The sequence below is a fragment of the Electrophorus electricus genome, chromosome 2 (genome assembly GCF_041902795.1).
Source record: "Electrophorus electricus isolate QZ-2024a chromosome 2, ASM4190279v1, whole genome shotgun sequence".
In the NCBI taxonomy this organism is placed as follows: Eukaryota; Metazoa; Chordata; class Actinopteri; order Gymnotiformes; family Gymnotidae; genus Electrophorus; species Electrophorus electricus.
The window spans coordinates 5,953,179-5,973,457 of record NC_137498.1 but is presented as its reverse complement, the minus strand read 5'-3'; the positions used below and the strand labels follow the sequence as shown (position 1 = coordinate 5,973,457).

General features: G+C 40.4%; 3 long non-coding RNA genes across 4 annotated transcripts in view; all 3 read right to left on the bottom strand.

The window, feature by feature from the left end:
- Window positions 1–20,279, bottom strand: part of LOC145647300 (uncharacterized) — a 498,552-nt gene that overhangs the window by 314,442 nt on the left and 163,831 nt on the right. The gene's annotated exons all lie outside the window — the stretch shown is intronic.
- LOC145660435 (uncharacterized) lies at window positions 9,910–11,107 on the bottom strand. The gene is made up of 3 exons (XR_014126803.1): window positions 10,933–11,107; window positions 10,243–10,311; window positions 9,910–10,155 (listed from the first exon to the last, which is right to left on the bottom strand). It is a non-coding gene; the product is annotated as an uncharacterized LOC145660435 (long non-coding RNA).
- Window positions 14,754–19,167, bottom strand: LOC145659985 (uncharacterized). The gene is made up of 4 exons (XR_014126199.1): window positions 19,031–19,167; window positions 16,899–17,000; window positions 15,389–15,487; window positions 14,754–15,258 (listed from the first exon to the last, which is right to left on the bottom strand). It is a non-coding gene; the product is annotated as an uncharacterized LOC145659985 (long non-coding RNA).

Genomic DNA, 20,279 nt, shown 5'->3' with positions numbered 1-20,279 from the left:
TATAAACAAAAGCCATGTGGTAGCTGCCACCGTAGCCAGACGGAGGGCACCGTTACAGTCTCCCCCACCAAAGACACGCCTCCCAGTGGTCATGGACACAGACTCGGAAGGTGGAGCAGGGAAACATGGCCACACCAGTTTGTTTCAAGTGCTAATAAAATTTCACTAGTCCAGTTGATACATGTACATATTTAAGAGTCAGGTAACATGTAAGATATGATCAGGTGTTGTCCTGTTTACCAATTATGAATTATGACAATTAATTTTATTTCACAATTCCCTTTGGATTCATATATAAAACATTAAATCAGATGCATTTGTTTTTGTCTACAAACTCACAGACCCTGTGTCCCAAGTTGTCTCTCTGTTTCTAGTAAAGTGGGTTGTGAGTATATAAAAGTATGTGTGTTATTTAGAAACCATGCTGTAGCATTGTAGCATTAGATATGATCTGAAAACGTATTGTAAAAGTTGATAAATTTGATAAAGACTTGGTTATTAGGCTACCAATTTATCAATTTATCATTCTGGCAGTTATTTTTATCAGGTGGATTTTACAGTTTATATATATATATATATATATATATATATATATATATATATATATATATATATATATATATATATATATATATATATATATATATACACACACAGATATCTATGGACTAAGACAAATAAGCAAATAATCATAGTTAGTAATCATTACCTGGTGACAGTAAATGTTACTTCTTTAACCAAATAAATCTTGGCGGTAACAGTACAGTACAATTTACATTAGTGCAATAGATCATTATGCCTTTGTAGGAATAGGCACTGTATTTACTCATAATCAAGAGAATAGAGTCAAAATGTAGGATAATCAGCTGAGTTCTTATGAGTTTACATGTAAAAAAAAAAAATTCAAACCAACAATTTACAATCTAGTAAAAACTGCAATCTAACATTTTACCACTAGGTGGACCCATGCTACAATTTTATGTAAATCATATGGCAACACTGGGATTATAACATTACAAATTTCTTATCAAGACTTATAATTTATTTGTAAAAAGTCAAATTTTCTATAAGACTGATGTTTTTTATTGACTTACATAATTCATACCTTTAGCCTGTACGTTATTGCATGGACCAGGAAAAGGCTTTTGATATGCAGAAGCTGAAAGCAACAGTACATTTGTGGTGTGAGTAGAGTTCACAACTCTAGTGGTGGAGTGACATTCTTACAGAGTGAAGACCAGTTTTTGTCCAACAAACACGTTACTCCTGCAAACAAATTCCATATCAAATTTGAAACTGAACCACACTACTCGAGATGAACATGTGCAATTAAAATCCACCCTGACTTATGTTTCATGCACTGCACTGTGTATAAAAATAATGTTCTGAAATTAAATACTCCTTTAAACATCTGTTCAAACATTTTTAAAAGTCTCAGGTAGCCAGTTCTGTGGCTGCTGTAATTCCACCTGCTGTTGTAACAGACACAGTTGTGTGTAATGTCACGAGAGTGAGGGGGGCGACCGTCACCTTTCTGCTCATCTTCTCAACACTCCTTTTTCTTTGTTAACGCTGTACGGTGCTTTGTACTGTTTCCTTTACGTATAAATACAGTGATGGTAGCCGTGTGACCTGGCTTGATGTGGTCCAGGAGAGAATAAAAGTCTTTCAGATTGTCCACACCAGTGTGTGTGTCACTCCATGTTAACTCCACGCATCGCGGTTACCCCGTAGCACCTTTTCCTCATTCCAAGTAAGAAGCGTTACACTGTTTTCATTAATAAGCCTCTGAAGTACTTTGGGGGTCGTAGTGAATTGAAATGACCAAACAGCAGTGAGGGAGGTTATGTTGGATCTCACCCCCTGAGCTTCTACATCATGTCTCTATGACAAAGGACGGAGTCACTTAACTAAGAATGAGACCGTCCTCACTGACAATGTGAGAATATCTGATAGATCACTGAATGATAAGGAAGAAAGAGGACGTACCACATGACAACTTACAAAACCTACCGCATCTCTATATTTGGTGTGTGTGTGTGTGGTGGTTAGTTTGTCAGAGTTTCATCTGAATACACTTCTTCTCCACTATAAGTGTTCTTGTGAAGTCATTCAGTAGACTGTATTGAAGAGTGTGTATGGTGTGTATCAGCAGTCCTGCTGTAGCTGTGTGCAGTGTGTGTAACTCAGTAAGAATGCAGGTGTGTGTTTATCTGCTCCTTGTGCTCCACGCTGCTGATGGTGAGTGTTACCTTCTCACTACAGGTGTTGTCATGGACCCAGACTCGGGAGGTGGAGCAGGGAAACACGGCCACACCAGCACAGTTCACTGAACAGTGCATGACCACACCATCCTGTGGGAGGGATGCAGCAGAGCCCAGGCACGGGAACACAGCGCCACCTAGAGCCTGGGGCATGTTAAACACCACATCACCCAGGGGCAGAGCATGGTAAACATCGCTCCACCAGAGCGTAGGGCACAATAAACACAATGCCATGTAGGCCCAGGGCACAGTAAGTCCTCAAGATGACACTGTTTCTCATGGTGAGACCAAGGTTTCTGTCCTATAGTGTAGTGGACAGCATACAATCTACATAGTGCAGCTTTCACTTTATTTGGAGAATTCAGTCCATGATTGTAGACATTTAGTTAATAATCTATAGACTGTCAACTTGTTTATTTTAGCTTTCACTTTAATTGGACATTCCAGTCTATGGCTGTATATGTTTAGTCGATAGTCTATATAACATCAGTTTGTTTGACCAACAAACACGTTACTCCTGCAAACAAATTCCACATCAAATTTGAAACTGAATCACACTACTCAAACTGAACACGTGCAACTAAAATACACTCTGACTTATGTTTCATGCACTGTGGGTAAAAAAAAACCAAACAATGCTCTGAAATTAAATGCTCCTTTAAACACTTTTCACACTTTTTTTTTTAAAGTCTCAGGTAGCCAGTTCTGTGGCTGCCGTAATTCCACCTGCTGTTGTAACAGACACAGTTGTACAATTTTTTTTTTCCAATTTTTTAGTAAAAAGATACATTATAGGACAGTGCCAAACTTATGAAACACTCTCACCCTCATCCTGTGGTTCGGTGACGTTTGAAGCTTCAAGCATCATTAGTCACGTGTTATTAGTAACTTTAGTGCTAACATTAGTGGTAACAGTAACTGATACAATCTTCCGGACACTGTGTGATACAAGCTTCGATGTCTTAGTATCAAACGTTCCATCACAGTTTTATTGCTTCTGCACAGTTCCTGTATCGTTGTTCTCCTTTTTTGGTGTTCTGTTTAGTCAGTGTTTAGTTTGCATCATTTTGTTACTTCTGACATTATGTCTACCTGTTTTGGAAATGAAGAACTTTTGTTTACACATGTGCGTCTGCCCAGAGAACAGAGACTGTGTCAGCAAAAAAAAATCTGAGACGGTCCACCCCAACTTTAAGTGTCTGTCTAACACTGACAAACTGCCCATCCTACTGGGCGAAAAGAAGAAAAGCAGCGCTTTAGCTGGGTGATGCATATCTGCCTCCCATAAGATGAGGGACAGTGATTAACCCACCCAAACACACACACACACATACACACACACACACACACAGACTATATTACCCAGTTTATAAAAGTTACCTAACTATTTATCATTATTAACTATTTATTATTATTAACTATTTGTTATTATTAAGTATTTATTATCAACTTTTTATTATTATTAACTATTTATTATTTTTCATCCTTATTATTTATTTATTTTCCTTTCTTTTCACTTCTTCGCTTTTACTTCTTCTAATTATTATTATTTCAGACCAATTATTGTTTCTCTTCAAGTTCTTTTATAACAGAATTCTTAATTTCCATGATTGCAAAGGTTGTAATGTTGTGTAATGTTCATGTTGTAATACCGCTTTGGCAATACTATAGTTGTATATGGTCATGCCAATAAAGCTTACTGAACTGAAATGAGAGAGAGAGAGAGACAGAGAGACAGAGAGACTCGACCCAGGAGCCCCTAATTCATTCACTCTCAGAAAATGACTGAAGGACACACTGCACCTACAGAGCCCTGCAGCTTCAGACGTAGCCAACGTATCACCACCGCTGACACACAGAGAACTGAACACGTCTGCTTGGCCAAACTGTACATACATCAGTTCTGTAGTACAAAATCTAAACTTGTTAAATACATAACAGCCCTGAACCCTCATTACTTATAACTGATCACACTTTTCTAATCTTGCAGAGGCTCCATATAAACCTGTAAATCCTCCTCCAGTGGACACTGATACAACAAGTCCAACAGCTTCAACTAAACCTACTACTACAATGACATCTCCAACAGGTTAGAAGACATTCAGTACATCATCTACCAAGGGAGGTAACACACATTGGTTTAACGAGTGTGGGGCAGGATGCACGCATGAGTTATCTTTGATGTGGTTTTTAATGAAAATGAAAGCACACGTGAACATACCCACCCCAACGTGCAGCTCCTGAAGTGCGTACCAGCTGACAAGCGAACCCGAGGCCAGTGTAACATGGCAGGGTCTGGGCTGGGGACAGAAACCTTGACAGGGACATCTGGAAAAAGAGAAAAAAAGTCTGTTGGGTGAGGGGTGGAAACAGAACCCTGTGCTGCAACCAGAAACCTGACAGCAGGCTGGACAGGAAACTGACACCAGGACTCAGGGACAGGAGAGGACAGGATTCCAGGCTGGACAGTGGGATGGACTGGAGGTCATCTGAGAGGAGGTGCAGGAACCTCTACAGGATTAGAATGGGAGATGGGCTGGACAGGGGCGGGACAACAGGAACTGGAACCACAACTGTAATTGGGACAGTTACACAGACAGTAATGGGGACAGACAAAGACAGACACTGGCATTGGTAGGGTAACAATGAAAGGTCATGACAGTCCCAGTACAACAGAGACGTGACAGGAGGTGGCCAAGCCACACACATAAAAACACATGCACCCGCATCCATGCACATTCATACAAACAAAAACATACACACACACACAGCTGCTTCAGGATGGCCAGACCCACATTTGAAGGACCTGGAGAAAAACATCATTTTACACACACCCTAAATGTACCTAGTGATACCCCCCCCCCCCCCCATGGTTTTGTGGGCTTTAGGTTCTCCTGTGATCCAGCTATAAACTTCATATTTTAATCAGTCAGTCACTGACTCTGGCAGCATGGATGTGGGTGATGTTGATGACATCAAGCAGGTCAGTAGAACAGACCCTCCCACATGACCCTTTTGGTTCGCCCAGTTAATGTGCAGTCTGTGAAAAACACCTGATGGAAACAGTTCAAAATTCCCAGGATGAGGGCCTCTGCCATCCTTTTTGAGTATCAAACAGGCCTTGACATCCATAGTAACCCACAGTAACATGCACACTCTTTAGAAATATAGTCTACTGAATGTTCTACACTTACAGTGGAGAGGAAGTGTATTCAAATGAAATTTTGACAAACTTCTAACCCCAACAGACACACCAAATATTTTTACTACCCTGTTTGGTCAGTTCATTTCACTATCAGTTCAAAGGGATTTTTTCTTCTTATTAATGAAAATAGCAGGTGGAATTAAAGCAGCTAAAGAATTGGCTACCTGAGACTTTTAAAAAGCGTTGAACAGATGTTAAGGAGCATTTTAATTTCAGAGCATTCTTATTACCCTCAAAGCAGTTTGTTAAGCATCTGGATGGTCAACCCTCAGTGAGGAGTCCGGTTTCATCTTTGTGAACCTCAGGTGCCTGGAGAGAAGTCCTGAGCTGCACACAGGACACTGGAACCATTTGTCAGAGGATATTTGAAGAGTACCAACAATGGTGTGCAGCTTAGCATTGAAAAGTCATGGAAATACCTACCTGTTCATTGAACGGTTGTGGCATCCTCCAGTGTTGTTAATTGAGATGATGTTGGTTAAGTAACGGGTGGCTTGCAACGGCAGTTCACGGCTACCAGAGCGAAGCCACAAGCCAGGAGCTAATCAAGGTTGGTTAGCCTGATCTCCTTCAGGTGGCATCACCCTACATATCAGCTTCACAAAAGCCCCTCTTAAAAAAGTCTTGTTGTGACACACATGTGTTACGTCTGTCAGGGTGCCTCACCCCTGATCAACCTGACAGTCACAGGTTACATGTTGAAATTGTGATTGGTGGGTTGTGCGAGTTGTGGATGCAGTCAAAACCACACCGGGGCACTTGGTGTATTGCATTGCTCCTCCATGTTTTCCTCAGTGTCAGTTAGGAGTTGGTTTATGGGGCAGAGTTGGTGGCTCTTAATGAGGGCACAACCTGATCAGAGTGTGCCAAACAGCTAGCAGGAGGTTGGCTCAAATGGTTTTCCCATCAAAACTTTGAAAGGGGACACTTTTGTGGTTGCACTAGGAATCATATGCATTTCACAAAGAACTGCAGCTAGCAGATTTTTGATCATGTAGTCTGTGATTTCCACTATGGCTGATGACTGATGGTAATAGCGGATGTGAAACTTTGATGCTCAGATATTTACAGAGCTGATGAGTCATGCAAAACATCAAAGCACTGAAACAGGCAATGAGAGTCAGCGTTCAGGATCGTAGATAAAAACAGATGTATTTATTGACACCAGTATGGTTTACAACAAAGAAGTTGCCTCCACCACCACCAAAATAGAGTGTCACCCTCCAAGGATGCCATTTTTTATTTTCTTATGCCTCAGTGAAATGTCGTCTCTCCAGTCTGAGCTCTCCATTACCTTTTCACACTTATCTGCACCATCTTTGCATTGGCAAAAGCACCATTGTGTGTTAATATCTGCTTTGGTCATTATTTACATTCCAGCATTCAGCCCATATGTGTCATATCGCCCGATTCCTCATCACACTATAACACTCAGCAGGCTGTTCGTCACCCAACCCAGGACTCCACCAATTATGAACTTCACGTCAGATCGTCATCACCGGAATATTGAACTCCCCTGTGTACTTGATTATTTAAGCCTGTCTCGAACATTAGGACACTGTGAAATATTGCATCTAGAGTCCTATGCATACCAAACGCTCTTGTGGATTGTTTTTCTGTATACCGAACATTGACTTAATGTTTCCCGTTTCTGATTTTTGCCTGCCCCTTTTGGAGTGTGATGCCTGGATTATTTGATGGTCTTTATGGTTTTTTGACACAGACTGTTTTCCCTACTTTTGAGTTAGTAATTTTTTTGTGACTGTTTCCATTACCTGTTACTTGTTTATCCGTGAGCGTCTGATTTTGCCTGGTCCGCATAAAACAGAATACTTTGCCTCCATGCAGACCGCAGCCTCAGATGCTTTGAAGGAAGCTTTGACCAACCAGGGTCAACTAATCCACCAACAGCACCAGTTGCTTGAGGGTTTCACACAGTCAATGGATACTATAGGCAAGCAACAAGCAGACCAACAAATTCAAATGTTGGAACTAGGACAAAGTCTCAGAGAACTTACATCCCAGCTACAAATGATGACTACTCCTTCTTAGTTCAGTCCCACGCCTGCACCTACTACCGCCATGAGCAGTATCCAACCAACCCTCCCTGTGAGTAAACCCAAAAATTATGGCTCCCCAGACAAGTGGTTTCATGTTGCAATGTTCATTGTATTTCAATATCCTTCCAATCAAGATAAAATTTTCTTCATTACCTCTCGTCTAACTGACAAAGCTCTTACCTGGCGGACTACCATCTGGGCTAATGTATAACTGGCATCTTATGACAATTTTATTGAGCAATTCAAGGCTGTGTTCGATCACCCACATGAGGAAAAAGCCTGTGGGGAGATACTTACCAAATTACACCAAGGCAATCATTCTGTGGCCAACTACGGATGAGAATTCCGTACAGTTGCTGCTGGCAGTGGATGGAATGAGGCGGCGTTGATCGTCACTTTCTGTAACGGTCTCAGTGAAGAGGTTTTACATGAAATGGCTTGCTGGGATGAAAAGTTGGCTTATACCTCTTTCTATACATCTGGATCATTTCATCCAAGAACAAAAACCATGTAGAACTAGTAGTTCTCGCCATACCTATCCCCCTCCCAGTTATAGACCAGAGCTCATACGAGAGCAGACAGCGGAACCAATGCAATGTGACTCCAAGATGGTCTCTGTTTTTACTGCGGCTACTTAGAACATGTTATCAGGGATTGTAGTCTTCGACCTAATCGAGCATCACTGAGCCATAGATGCATCAGGCAACCCACGTCAGAAAACAAGATAGAGATCTTGCCACCAAGAAAGATGATCGTTAAGTCATTTTTTAAAACTGTTTATGTTGGGCCTCCTGCACCATCTTCTGTGTTTGCAGCCTTAGTTGATTCAGGAGCTGAGGGAAACTTCATACACACACGTTGTACGGGAATTGGGACATCCCAGTGGAGCTATTACCCAAGCCTCTTCGCCTGGCGGCTCTGAACGGAACACCAGTAGGAGCCGGTTCCATTACACTCTGCACTACATCCATAAAACTTACCACAAACGTACACCACTCAGAGATCATATAAGGGTTGGCACCAGGCCGAGGCCCCCTCCGGCCACCAGAGGGAGGCCCCGAGTCAGACACGCTACTAATCAGGCTTGATGCCCAACAGCTGGGGAGAGATCTATATAAGCCCAGTAATTCAGTGCTGGGTGTTTGCTAAAGTTTTGAGCCAAGCTCCTAGCCTGTAACTATGGGTATCGATGTCTGTGAGCCCTTGTGCTACACTGCTCTTCTACTGTGGGTGTCTGTGTTTTTACACGTCCCCTCCCTTCTGCAGTTTTCCCCTCTCGAGTCTGTCTCTCTCCCGAGGCTCCCCTTAGCCACTAAAGTACTGCCCTCTTTTCTGTTTTTGTTTGGGAAGTTTCAGAGTTTGGTTTTCCCCAGTGCATCGGGGCTGCCATTCTTCCTGTGGCATCCTTTGTTTTCCCTTTTTCCACACTCAGCTCCCAACTTGCAACTGATTTTGGGGTACCCCTGGCTTCAGCGACATAATCCTCATGTAGACTGACTGAGCTGGTCAGTGCTGTCTTGGGGTTTGACATGTTTTGTTATCTTCCATTGCTTTGAAGTGCAATATAAGGGGAGGATAGTTTATGTCTGCTGTAGTCTAGCGGGAGCTTGTTTGCCTCGCAACAAAGCGGTTTGCCTTCCCACCATTGGGTTTTTACTTTTCTTGTTTTCTGTTCTAAGATCTAATTGTTTTGCACATGGGCCCACCTTCATTAAAGTGTGGTAGCTCACCCAGCCGAGTGTTGGGGTCATTAGCTATCTGTCCTGGATTTGAGCCCCATTACAGATTATCTAATTTCTTGTCATAGAAGATGCCTCATTTCCAGTCATTTTAGGTCTACCTTGGCTAGAACAACATGACCCAATTATATCACAGTCACGTAAGGAAATCACTCAGTGGTCATCTCAATGCCTAAGAAATTGTTTGATATTACCAGTTGTCCAGTTATATTCCACCACTGTTGAGAGCCCTGCTGATACACAAGCCTTTTCCCTCACTCTGGAATACCAGGATCTCTCTTTGGTCTTTAGTAAGAAAAAAGCAACCCTGTTACCTCCCCATCTTCCCCCACGACTGTGCTATTGAGCTCCTGGAGGTAGCCGTGTTTCCCAAGGCTCGTATTTATCCTCTCTCCCAAGAAGAAGAGAGGATCAAGGAGGAATATATAGATGAAGCATTAAGTCAAGGCTTTATTCAGAAATCCACTTCCCCCATGGTATCAGGATTTTTCTTTGTAAAAAAGAAGGACGGAGGTCTTCGTCCCTGTATTGACTACTGAAATCACATTTCCAAGAAATATTCATACCCGTTACCTCTCATTCCTGTCACTCTGGAACTACTAAAAGAAGACAAGATCTTCACCAATTTAGACCTCCGTAGTGCATTTAATTTGATAAGGATCAAGAAAGGTGATGAATGGAAAACCACCTTTTATTGTACTTTCACAAGGACAAGATAGGTCCAAGTTACACCCAGTAGCTTATTGTTCCGATAAGTTATCACCAGTGGAACGTAATTACTGAATAGGAGAACGTGAACTGTTGTCCATTAAACTGGCCTTAGAAGAGTGAAGGTGTTGGTTAGATGGGCGACTCATCCCTTTCTTGTTATCACCGACCACAGGAATCTGGAATACATGCCTACAGCTAAACAACTCGACATTTGATTTTAAGATTGTGTACCATCCCGGGACCCGGAATACTAAAGCTGATACCTTATTCTGTGTTTTCTTGGAGGAGACAGGAGATGGAAACCATCCTTCCTAGCTGGATACATCTGTCATCTATACAATGGGAAATAGATGATGAAACAGAACAGGCCATGCAAGACACAGTCATTCCAAAGGTGTGTCCGTCAGGGAAACAGTATGTTCCTATCTCGTGCCGTGACCGCCTGTTGACGTGGGCTCATTCCTCGCTGGTTTCAGGGCATGCTGAGAAGACATGTACTCCACAGCTTCTGGCTAACTGGTACTGGTGGGAGACCATGACGGGCGATGTTCATAAATATGTTTCTTCGTGTTCAGTTTGCAGTCAGAGTATAACACCTAAGACCCTACCCACAGGAAAGCTCATGCCACTTCCCATACCAGACAGACCTTGGTCTCACATTGCTTTAGATTTCCTTACAGACCTCCCATGTTCTGAAGGTAACACTACGGTCCTCACTGTAGTTGAAAAAGTATGGAAGGAGACACACCTGTGTATTGAACAGAACCATAGATATAAGGAGGTGGTGGACAGACATGGGAGGGAGACCCTGCTGTACCAACCTGGTGACAGAATGTGGCTCTCTACGCATGACTTCCACAAGCCAGGGTCATGTCGCAGGCTGGGTCCCAAATTTATAGGTCTGAATTAAATTACAAAGCACATGAATGAAGTCACATATCAACTCAACTTACCTGCTCACTTTTGTGTTTCAAGGTCGTTTCATTTGGTCCTTCTGAAGCCTGTGATTCCAGGGCCCTTAGATGAGGTCTCTCCCGAGGCCACTCCTCCATAGCTCTGACTGTGCCCCGATCTATGAAGTGCGCCATATTCTGGACTCTAGGAGGCAGGGTGGTTCGATGCAGTACTTGGTCGACTTGGTCCGTCTCTGCTATCTGTCTGTCACCATATCTCTGCTAAGGAAGAAAAAAACGTGAGACTGAGAACTTCTCATAGCTCTGATTGTATAATGTGTGCGTGTAGTTATTGATGTGTAAACATGTATTTGTGTGTGTGTGTATTGGTGTATGTAAATAACTCTTTTCATACATTAGGATGAGTCCCAGCAGCAGAAGGAGAACAGGATTGAGGATAGAGTAGTACTGCCTGTGAGAGGCATTTTGGGAAATATTGCCACTTGTATTGTATTGCATTCAGTGTGTTATGCAGTGGTAGTTCAGTGGTTAAAGTATTTGACTAGTAATCAGAAGGTTGCCCATTCAAACCTCACTGCTACCAAGTTGCCACTGTTGGGCCTCTGAGCAAGACCCTTAATTCTCAATGGATCTAATTGTATTTGGTCATAATTGTAAGTTGCTTTGGGAAAAAGTGCTAGATGAATGTTATATATTGTATTTCTTATTTCTATTTTTTGCCCATCTTGTATTTGTCTGCCTGAATATTTTGTCTCTCTAGATTTCGACCTGGACTGTAGTTCCTCTCTGTGATTCTCCCTGGCTGTTTATCCTATAGTACTGGTTCTGTTCCTTGCCTGTGTTTTGACCATGTTGGATTATCCTTTTCTGATTAAAACCACATTTCATTTTATCCTCGAGCATCTGGCTTTCTCTGAAACATCACAGTGTCACTGGAGTGAATGTGACATTGTTCCTCAGAATCCCTCCTGAGTCAGTTAGTGATTTATTGATTAAACCATGAAGTTCAGAGCTGGATCACAGCAGAACCTAAAGCCCATGAATCTCCAAAAGTATCATGGTCTTGTGTATGTATGTGTCTGTGTGTGTGTGTGTGTGCGTAGGTGTGCCTGTGTGGGTGGGTGTGTGTTTGTGTGTATTTGCATGAGCTGTCCAGTCTTCCTGACCAAGTGGACAGTGACCAACAGCTGCATCATATACATAATGAACAAGTGAGGAATAAATAACACAAACAGAAATAAACAAGTGAGCACATTTCACACATTGCATCCAGTGCACCCAGATTAGCAATACATATATGAGGAGGAAGAGATGCATCCTGGGAACTGTCATATCTGTAAACCGGTAGCTGTTGCCACAGTGACATCAGTGATAGTGTGCGCACAGGAGCATGCATGTATTTGTGAGTGTGGGAGCATGTGTGTGTATTTTGGGGTGGGCGGTGGTGTATCACTTTAGCAGATTTTTATCACTTTGAATGTACATTTAGGGTTTGTATAATGATGTCTTTCTCCAGGTCCTTCAAATGTGGGTCTGGCCATATTGCAGCAGTTGTGTGTGTGTGTGTGTGTGTGTGTGTGTCAATTTCCCCCCAGCTAGACACATTACAAATTCAGTAATGCTAAACTAATTATAATTGTAATATAAGTTCATTTTAACAAGAGTTACAAGTTTGTAGTAAGAATGATCCAAGGATTACTAATAACCGCCTGAGAAATAAATATATCTGAAGAAGATTCCAAGTTCCACTTCACCAGAAGGACTTTGATTGTAAGATATCCATCACATCCCAGTTTAGATATCACTGTTTGGTAGAACGGGACAAAAGCAACAAACACGTCTGGGTGATGCTGTTGAATGTGCAATTGCATGTTCATGTGTTTTAGCCCACAGACTACAACACCAACACACTGTCCTCGTCCACCACTCAGGTCGCTGGGAAACTTTCCCACACAGGTGATTTGAAAGAAACAGCTCATAGTGTTAATGATTCAGTAAATGTCGCTAACGTGCTTGAGTTAAATCCAGCCTAGCGTGTTGCTAGCCTTTTTTGGCGTCGAATTTGCAAGTGTGAAATTTGATTCCACATTACGTTCATCAGCTTTCACATTTAGACTACCACATACTCTCCATATGACTGCATACACAGAACTGTAATGTGTATGTGGTGATTTGGGATGAATACATGTACCATTACACTCCTAATATTTATATTTTAGTATAACTATATAGTTAATATGTCAACAGCAAAATATATTCACTTTGCAGAACCTTTTCAATGCTGCTCTACTGCCCTAAGCAACCACCTTCCATGACCAGCCTACATATGAACCCTTTCACACCAAACACTGGACCAGAGTTGCCTGTTTGGGATACAAGATGATTTTCACATTTGGTGTTTTTTCTTGAGTCTGAGTGAGTCTGTTTCCATGTCACTGATCTGGTTTCATATTGTGTACAAATCTGCAGAACCATCTGCTCTACTTTGGTGTTCAACCCTCCTGATCAAGCTTGTCTGTCCAGTGCACTGAATTTGTACACCAGTAATGTGTACATGTGAACCCAACCACAGCTCAGAATGGTTTCCACTCTAAGGTCCTAAAGAGAAAGTAACAGACAGTGGCGTCCAACTGCTGTCAGTGAACTGCACTCTACACACATTCTGCTGTCAAACTGCACCACGCACACCTTCATGATGTATGTGGTTATCTGTGGGTGTAAACAGAAACCACAACTCTCTGTCCTGCTTTGGCTCTTTATTTATGAAACAGCAATAGACTCTCACAGTGGAAGTGATGCATACAGCCAACGCTTTGGCATTTGACCTTAAAAGACATGATTAATAACAGAAAAAAATATGCTGCTATTTAAAGGTCAAATATCCTTCAATAGAGATACACACATAAAATGCAGAAAAATGATTTCTTAGGAAAAATAGCATAATGTAGTAATAAAATGCAATACATTTTTTTACAGAATCATAGAGCAAAATGATGGTTGTTGGAGTTAGAATTTAGTTCTAGATTGACAATATTTAAATTGACATTTACAGCATTTAACATTTTGATTTAGCAGTTAGCCTCTTTTCTCAAGTGTACCAAAAACAAACAAAAAAACCCACATGTACTCTGGTTCTATATTTTGTCAGTCTTAGTCTTAGTCTTACAATTCCTACTTTATGCTAGTAGCTAATTAGCAATTAGCAAATAATTAGCACTGCTTCCTATTTTCTGGACTGAACCACAGTGCAGATTTCAGTGCCACTTAATGGAACAGGTCAGCAAAGAAGCAAATGTACTTTATTTTCCCTTAACCCAGGTGGACAAGACATGTTTGGCGTCTAAACTGAAGGAGCACATTTTGGTCATTTAATTTAGAACAAAAGCTGCTAAATGTTGCTAACAGACCATGCTTTTACTCAATAAATGTACACAATGTCATTTTAGACATTTCTTAGACATTTTAATATTACTTTATTCATGTATTTCACTACTTTGGTAAACCTATTTCAATCACCAAACAGGTCCACATGAGTAAAGGTATTTTTTCATATGAGATGAAAAATTTCCATATTCCATAATATTACTTTATACAGTGATCTATGTCAAATTCTACCTCATTAGGAAGATAGCTGAGATTGTTCTGAACACTGTGATATCAAACATGTAAGTACCTTTAAGGTGAATTTAAGAATATATGCAGAAACAGACATTGCTCTGAGCCATCAGATGGTTAAATGATGGTGTTACACCAAAATCTGTGACCAACAAATTCTGTCACTGTACAAACTGCAGCACACAGATCACCATTTCTGATAAATAAATGGTTAAACACAAATCCAAATGTTTTTATGTGTGATTTCAGATGGCTGGGTGCTGCTGCTCTCTGCTTATCCCAGATATAAATACCTTTGTGTAAAATAATATATGATGATGACAACACCTGTAGAGAGAAGGTAACACTCACCATCAGCAGCATGGAGCACAAGGAGCAGATAAACACACACCTGCGTTCTTACTGAGTTACATACACACACACACACACACACACACAGCTACAGCAGGACTACTGCTAGACACCATACACACACTCTTCAAAACTACAGACTAGTGAATGACCTGACAGTTAACTTACAGTGGAGAGGAAGTGTATTCAAATGAAGACATTCTGATGACTCTCTAACTCCAACACACAAACTTGTTCAGGTCAGTGGGTACAACTAATCAGATGTGTGTGGCAGGTCTGTTAAACAGGTGTGTAGGCCTGTAGCTGGTCTGTTGATTTCTCTTGGTTTTCTTCTCTACTGCAAACTAGCTGTTCCATCTCCACCAGCAGTGTTATAGTGAACTCTGCTCATTTCTGACACTGAAGTAGGTCACATGAACAAGAACAATTCAGTTCATTCAGGAACTGACTCTGCACATGGTAAAATGGATGTTAATAGACACAATGAGAAAACAATCTGATTATAACAGCTTGCTAATGAAATTTTTACCTTTGTTTCTCTTGGTGTAATAAACCACAGCCACGATAATGTGGAGGAAGATCACAGTGACCAAAGCAAAGGGGATGTAGGGCAGAGTCTGAGGAGAGACTGTAACAACACAACAAACACTGACCCCAGTCTTACACAGCAGCAGAATACATTTTTTTAGCACAGCTGTGAACTGTTTCCTCTTCCAAACATTGTAAATGTCATTTACTACTATTATTATTATTAGTTTTGTTCATCATGTGCTTTTGTTTGTTTGTTTAAGATGTATTCCCAAACTCTTTGTGTTGGCTCTATGACCCTGCAACGTGACTGTGACTCTGATTATGGATTTGCCCTTAATATATTTCGCTCTTCTCAGCTCATGCATCCGCCTCGTGATCGCTCCACGTTACACACTGTATGGATAGTGTCATAGTCAGGACACATGACTCTTAAGAAAAATGCCATTTTCAGGTAAAATATGTCTTTGGCAACTGGGAGCACATGTACTACAAGGTGAAAAGAGTCAAAAACAGGTAATTTCTGTTATTGTGGGTGTAGCCTAGTTTTATGCTGGGAATTTGTAGGATGCATCATAGTCAGGACACAGGATTTTTGACTCATGCAAATTTATGAAAAATACAAATTTGAAGTTAAATATGGGTATTTGGACAACTGGGAGCACATCTTGTACAAGGTTATAAGTCAAAAACAGTGGATTTCTGTCATTTTGCAATAAAAGTAAAACATTTTACATCAAAATGATATTTTTCATAAATGTTGACATGTCCTGACTATGACAATATCAAAGTACCAGTGCAAAACAATATTTCCCCAACCACAGTAGTTTGAGGTTTCAGTTCACACAGTTCCTACTTACTGTTTGTGGATGGGCATAGTTAGGACGCATGACTCTTTAAGAAAAATGTCATTATGAGGTAAAATAGATAAAATAGTTATTTGGACAACTGAACACATCTAGTACTAAGCAATGAATCAAAAACAGTACATTTCTGGCACTTTGGGTGTATAAGATGTAGTGTGGCTGGGAAACAATTTTACACTGGCAGTTTATTGATACTGTCATAGTCCAACTATGCACCAGAAATAACATGAAAGACAAAATGAGGGTCAGTGACATTATGGCTTGCTTCCAGAAGATTAAGTTATAATTTAAATCCCAGTCAAGTATTTTTAAAGTACAAGACCACTTTAACCACAAACTCCTATAAAAATGGATGAAATGTATATTTACCCTGGACTTGTTTTAGCTGTCCTTTTGCAAACAAACACCTACCAAGCCACATCAGTGAGAAAACACTACTCCAGTGATCTGTAGCATTCATCCTATCTCCAGTAGCCTTTGATAGTCTAAGAGTGCTCTATAGGTGTAACAGGTGCTAGAGGTATAATGTAACGTTATACAAATGTTATGTGTATTTGTGTGCGTGTTAGTGTTTGTGTTTTTACACAGCATGCATTTTAATTGCTTTTTAAGATATTAGGAGACCTTGCAGTAAACGCATGTTACCGTCAGTCAGAGTCTTTGCACTGTCAGTAGTGGAAGCATCAGCTGGAGCCTTTGCACTTGTTTTGCCATCAAATATTGATGTAAATTCTGTTGTTGAGATTTCTGGAGAGGGAGATGTGTTTGTTAGCATAAGATGGTGTACTGCTTTAGTACTACTTGTCGTTGCAAGTTTGGCTACAGTACTGACCCATTATAAATGTGTATAGGAACATTCAGGGTGGTTTACATTCGTGACACTAGTAGACATGTGATTGTGCCTGACTGAGGGCAGGTGAACAAGCTCATAAGCACATGTTTAAAAGTTGTTTAAATCTAATTATAATGAAGCCTTGACTTTTCAAGTAATGATGTTATATTAGAGTTAGCACTAATGCAATGTTATTATCCCTCTTGAGCATTCTGATATGGCCACAAAACAAATCAAATTATGTCAAAAATAAAAATCCCAATGAAGTATTAAAAGTATTTAAAATATATATTTTAAATTTCTTTTGCATGTTGACCAAAATGCTGTCAATTTGGGTATATAGCCTGTAATTAGACTTCTGTGGTTGGGAAATACAGTTTCGCACTGTCACTTTATTGACAGTGTCATAGTCAGGAAACATGAAGAAAAATGCCATTTTCAGGTAAAACATCTAATACTGGGTGAGATGAGTCAAAAACAGATCACTTCTGTCATTTTGAGTAAAGCCTTTAGTCAAACTAGTGTGACAGAAATAGTTTGATGCTGGTACTTTCTTAGGACACATGATTTTGGACTTGAAAGTTAATAAAAAATAACAATTTTGAGGTAAAACATATGTATTTGGACAACTGGGAGCACATCTTGTGCAAGGTGATAAGTCAAAAACAGTGGATTTCTGTCATTTTGTGAAGTATTGTGAAGCAATACATTTTACATCAAATTTGTATTTTTCATAAATGTTGACATGTGCTGACTATGATAATATCAAAATGCCAGTGCAAAACAGTATTTCCCCAACCACAGTAGTTTGAGGTTTCAGTTCATACAGTTCCTACTTACTGTTTGTGGATGGTCATAGTTAGGATGCATGACTCTATAAGAAAAATGTCATCATGAGGTAAAATAGATAAAATAGTTCTTTGGACAACTGAACACATCTAGTACTAAGCAATGAATCAAAAACAGGACATTTCTGTCACTTTGGGGGTATGAGATGTAGTGTGGCTAGGAAACAATTTTACACTGGCAGTTTATTGATACTGTCATAGTCCAACTATGCACTTTAGAAATGACATGAAAGACAAAATGAGGGTCAGTGACATTATGGATTGTTTCCAGAAGATTAAGTTATAATTTAAATCCCAGTCAAGTATTTTTACAATACAAGACCACTTTAACCACAAATACACTCCTATAAAAATGGATGAAATGTATATTTACCCTGGACTTGTTTTAGCTGTCCTTTTGCAAACAAACACCTACCAAGTGTCACGTCGACCGAACTCCAAGCACACTACAACACCCAACATGCCATTCGTTGCAAGGTCAAGGACTCATCCAATCATACACATTCATTCAGATCCTCATCACCAGAATATTGACAGCACCTATTTTCTACTTCCCACCTGTATATAAACCTGTTTAGACCTCACCAGCATTGCGAGGTATTGCCACTAGTTTCGACTGCATACCGAGCGTTATTTCCTTGATTGCTTTCCTGTGTTTCGATTGTGTTTTTTGTTCTCCAGACTACTGATTTTTTCCTATCCCTTTTGTATAGTTTGCTTGGTTTGTTATTGCTCTTTGGTTGTTGGACTCGGACTGGTTACCTGTATGATTTGGATTACCCCTGACTTGGCTTTCCTTGTTTTGACCCTGGCCTGTTCACCCATCAAAAGTTGAAACAAAATAAATCTCTCTCTACATCCGCGAGCATCTGGCCTTACCTGTCCCATCACACCAAGCCACATCAGTGAGAAAACACTACCCAAGTGACCTGTAGCATTCATACTATGTCCATGTATATGTATATCAGCCTTTGATGGTCTAAGAGTGCTCTTTAGGTGTAACAGGTGCTACAGGTATAATGTAACACTAGTTTGCTAAAGTTCAGTTTATTTATGAGATTATCAATGCACTAAGAATACGGATCTAAGTTACTTACCTTTACAAGTGAGTCTAATGTATAGTTGTTCATATTCCTTATGCACACAATCGTAATCTCCCTCATCTTCATCCGTCAGGTGTGATATGAGTAGAGAGAGATTTCCTGGAGCGTGAGCAGTACCCAGCTGAACTCTGTTTCTGTACTGTTCACTCTCACTGGAGATCACATCCCATGTTTTTCTTTTTGGGTGGTATTTCTTCCAGGTGAAACTCTCAGGTTTGGCAAGCAAGTCTATGCAGCTGCAGGGTAGCAGTACTGAGTCTCCTGTGTGTGCAGTGATGTGTTTTGTCTCCCTGTTGTGTTCCAGTACACAACCTGTAGAAACACACCCCACTGTCAGACTCCACCACATTTGCTTGTTAGATTAATAAATATTTACTTTAATATTATATGATTTTTAGCATTGTTCTAATGACATTCACTATCCTTATAACAATGATAGTTATAACTGAGCAATTTGGTTGCTCCATTTAGGTAACAATTTGAGCTTTGTTTGTACCAGTGTAACAATTTTTTAATATTTGATCAAAATCTACATTTCAAATTTACTAACACGTTTCTTAAGAGTGGTCTTCATAAATCCTTCATAACAGCTAACACAAACCTAAATACACTTTTATAAAGGCTGATTCTGACAGACAGCTGTCATACAGTCTTCTCTTCATAACACAATACTGTCAGTTGATTAGGAGACATAACACTTCTTTCAAGGGCTATAGGTTTTTTGTTGTTGTTGGGTTGTTTTTGTTTTTGTTTTTTTTACAAGTTTTAAATATGTTTGCATTTAAAATAACATAACTGTCCAGCATATAACATTAATGATTAGATGTTGCTTACCAAGTGAGGTGTGTCATCTTAGAACAGGCCAGATGCTTGCGAACAGCCGAGTTTTATTTGTAGCGGAATAAGCAACAATTGTAAAGCAAAACAGGCGAGAGTAATGGCCAGATATACACACACCAGGGAATTGCTCAGTACACACGATAATACTTGGCAGGGAATGATCGGAACCAGAGAGAATAAATAGTGTAGCAAAGATGAGACACAGGTGACACTAGTAAACTGGTGATGAGGATCTGGTGAGGTTGTGCCGGGGAAGACGGGAGTTGCAATCACGGACTGAGGGCGGTTGCGGGACATGAGGATACTAGGAAAACTGAGCAGATGTGAACACCTCAAACCAGGTAGTACCTTCCTGTTCTTGACACTGGCTGGAGAGGCTGAAATGAAAACTCCCATATGACTC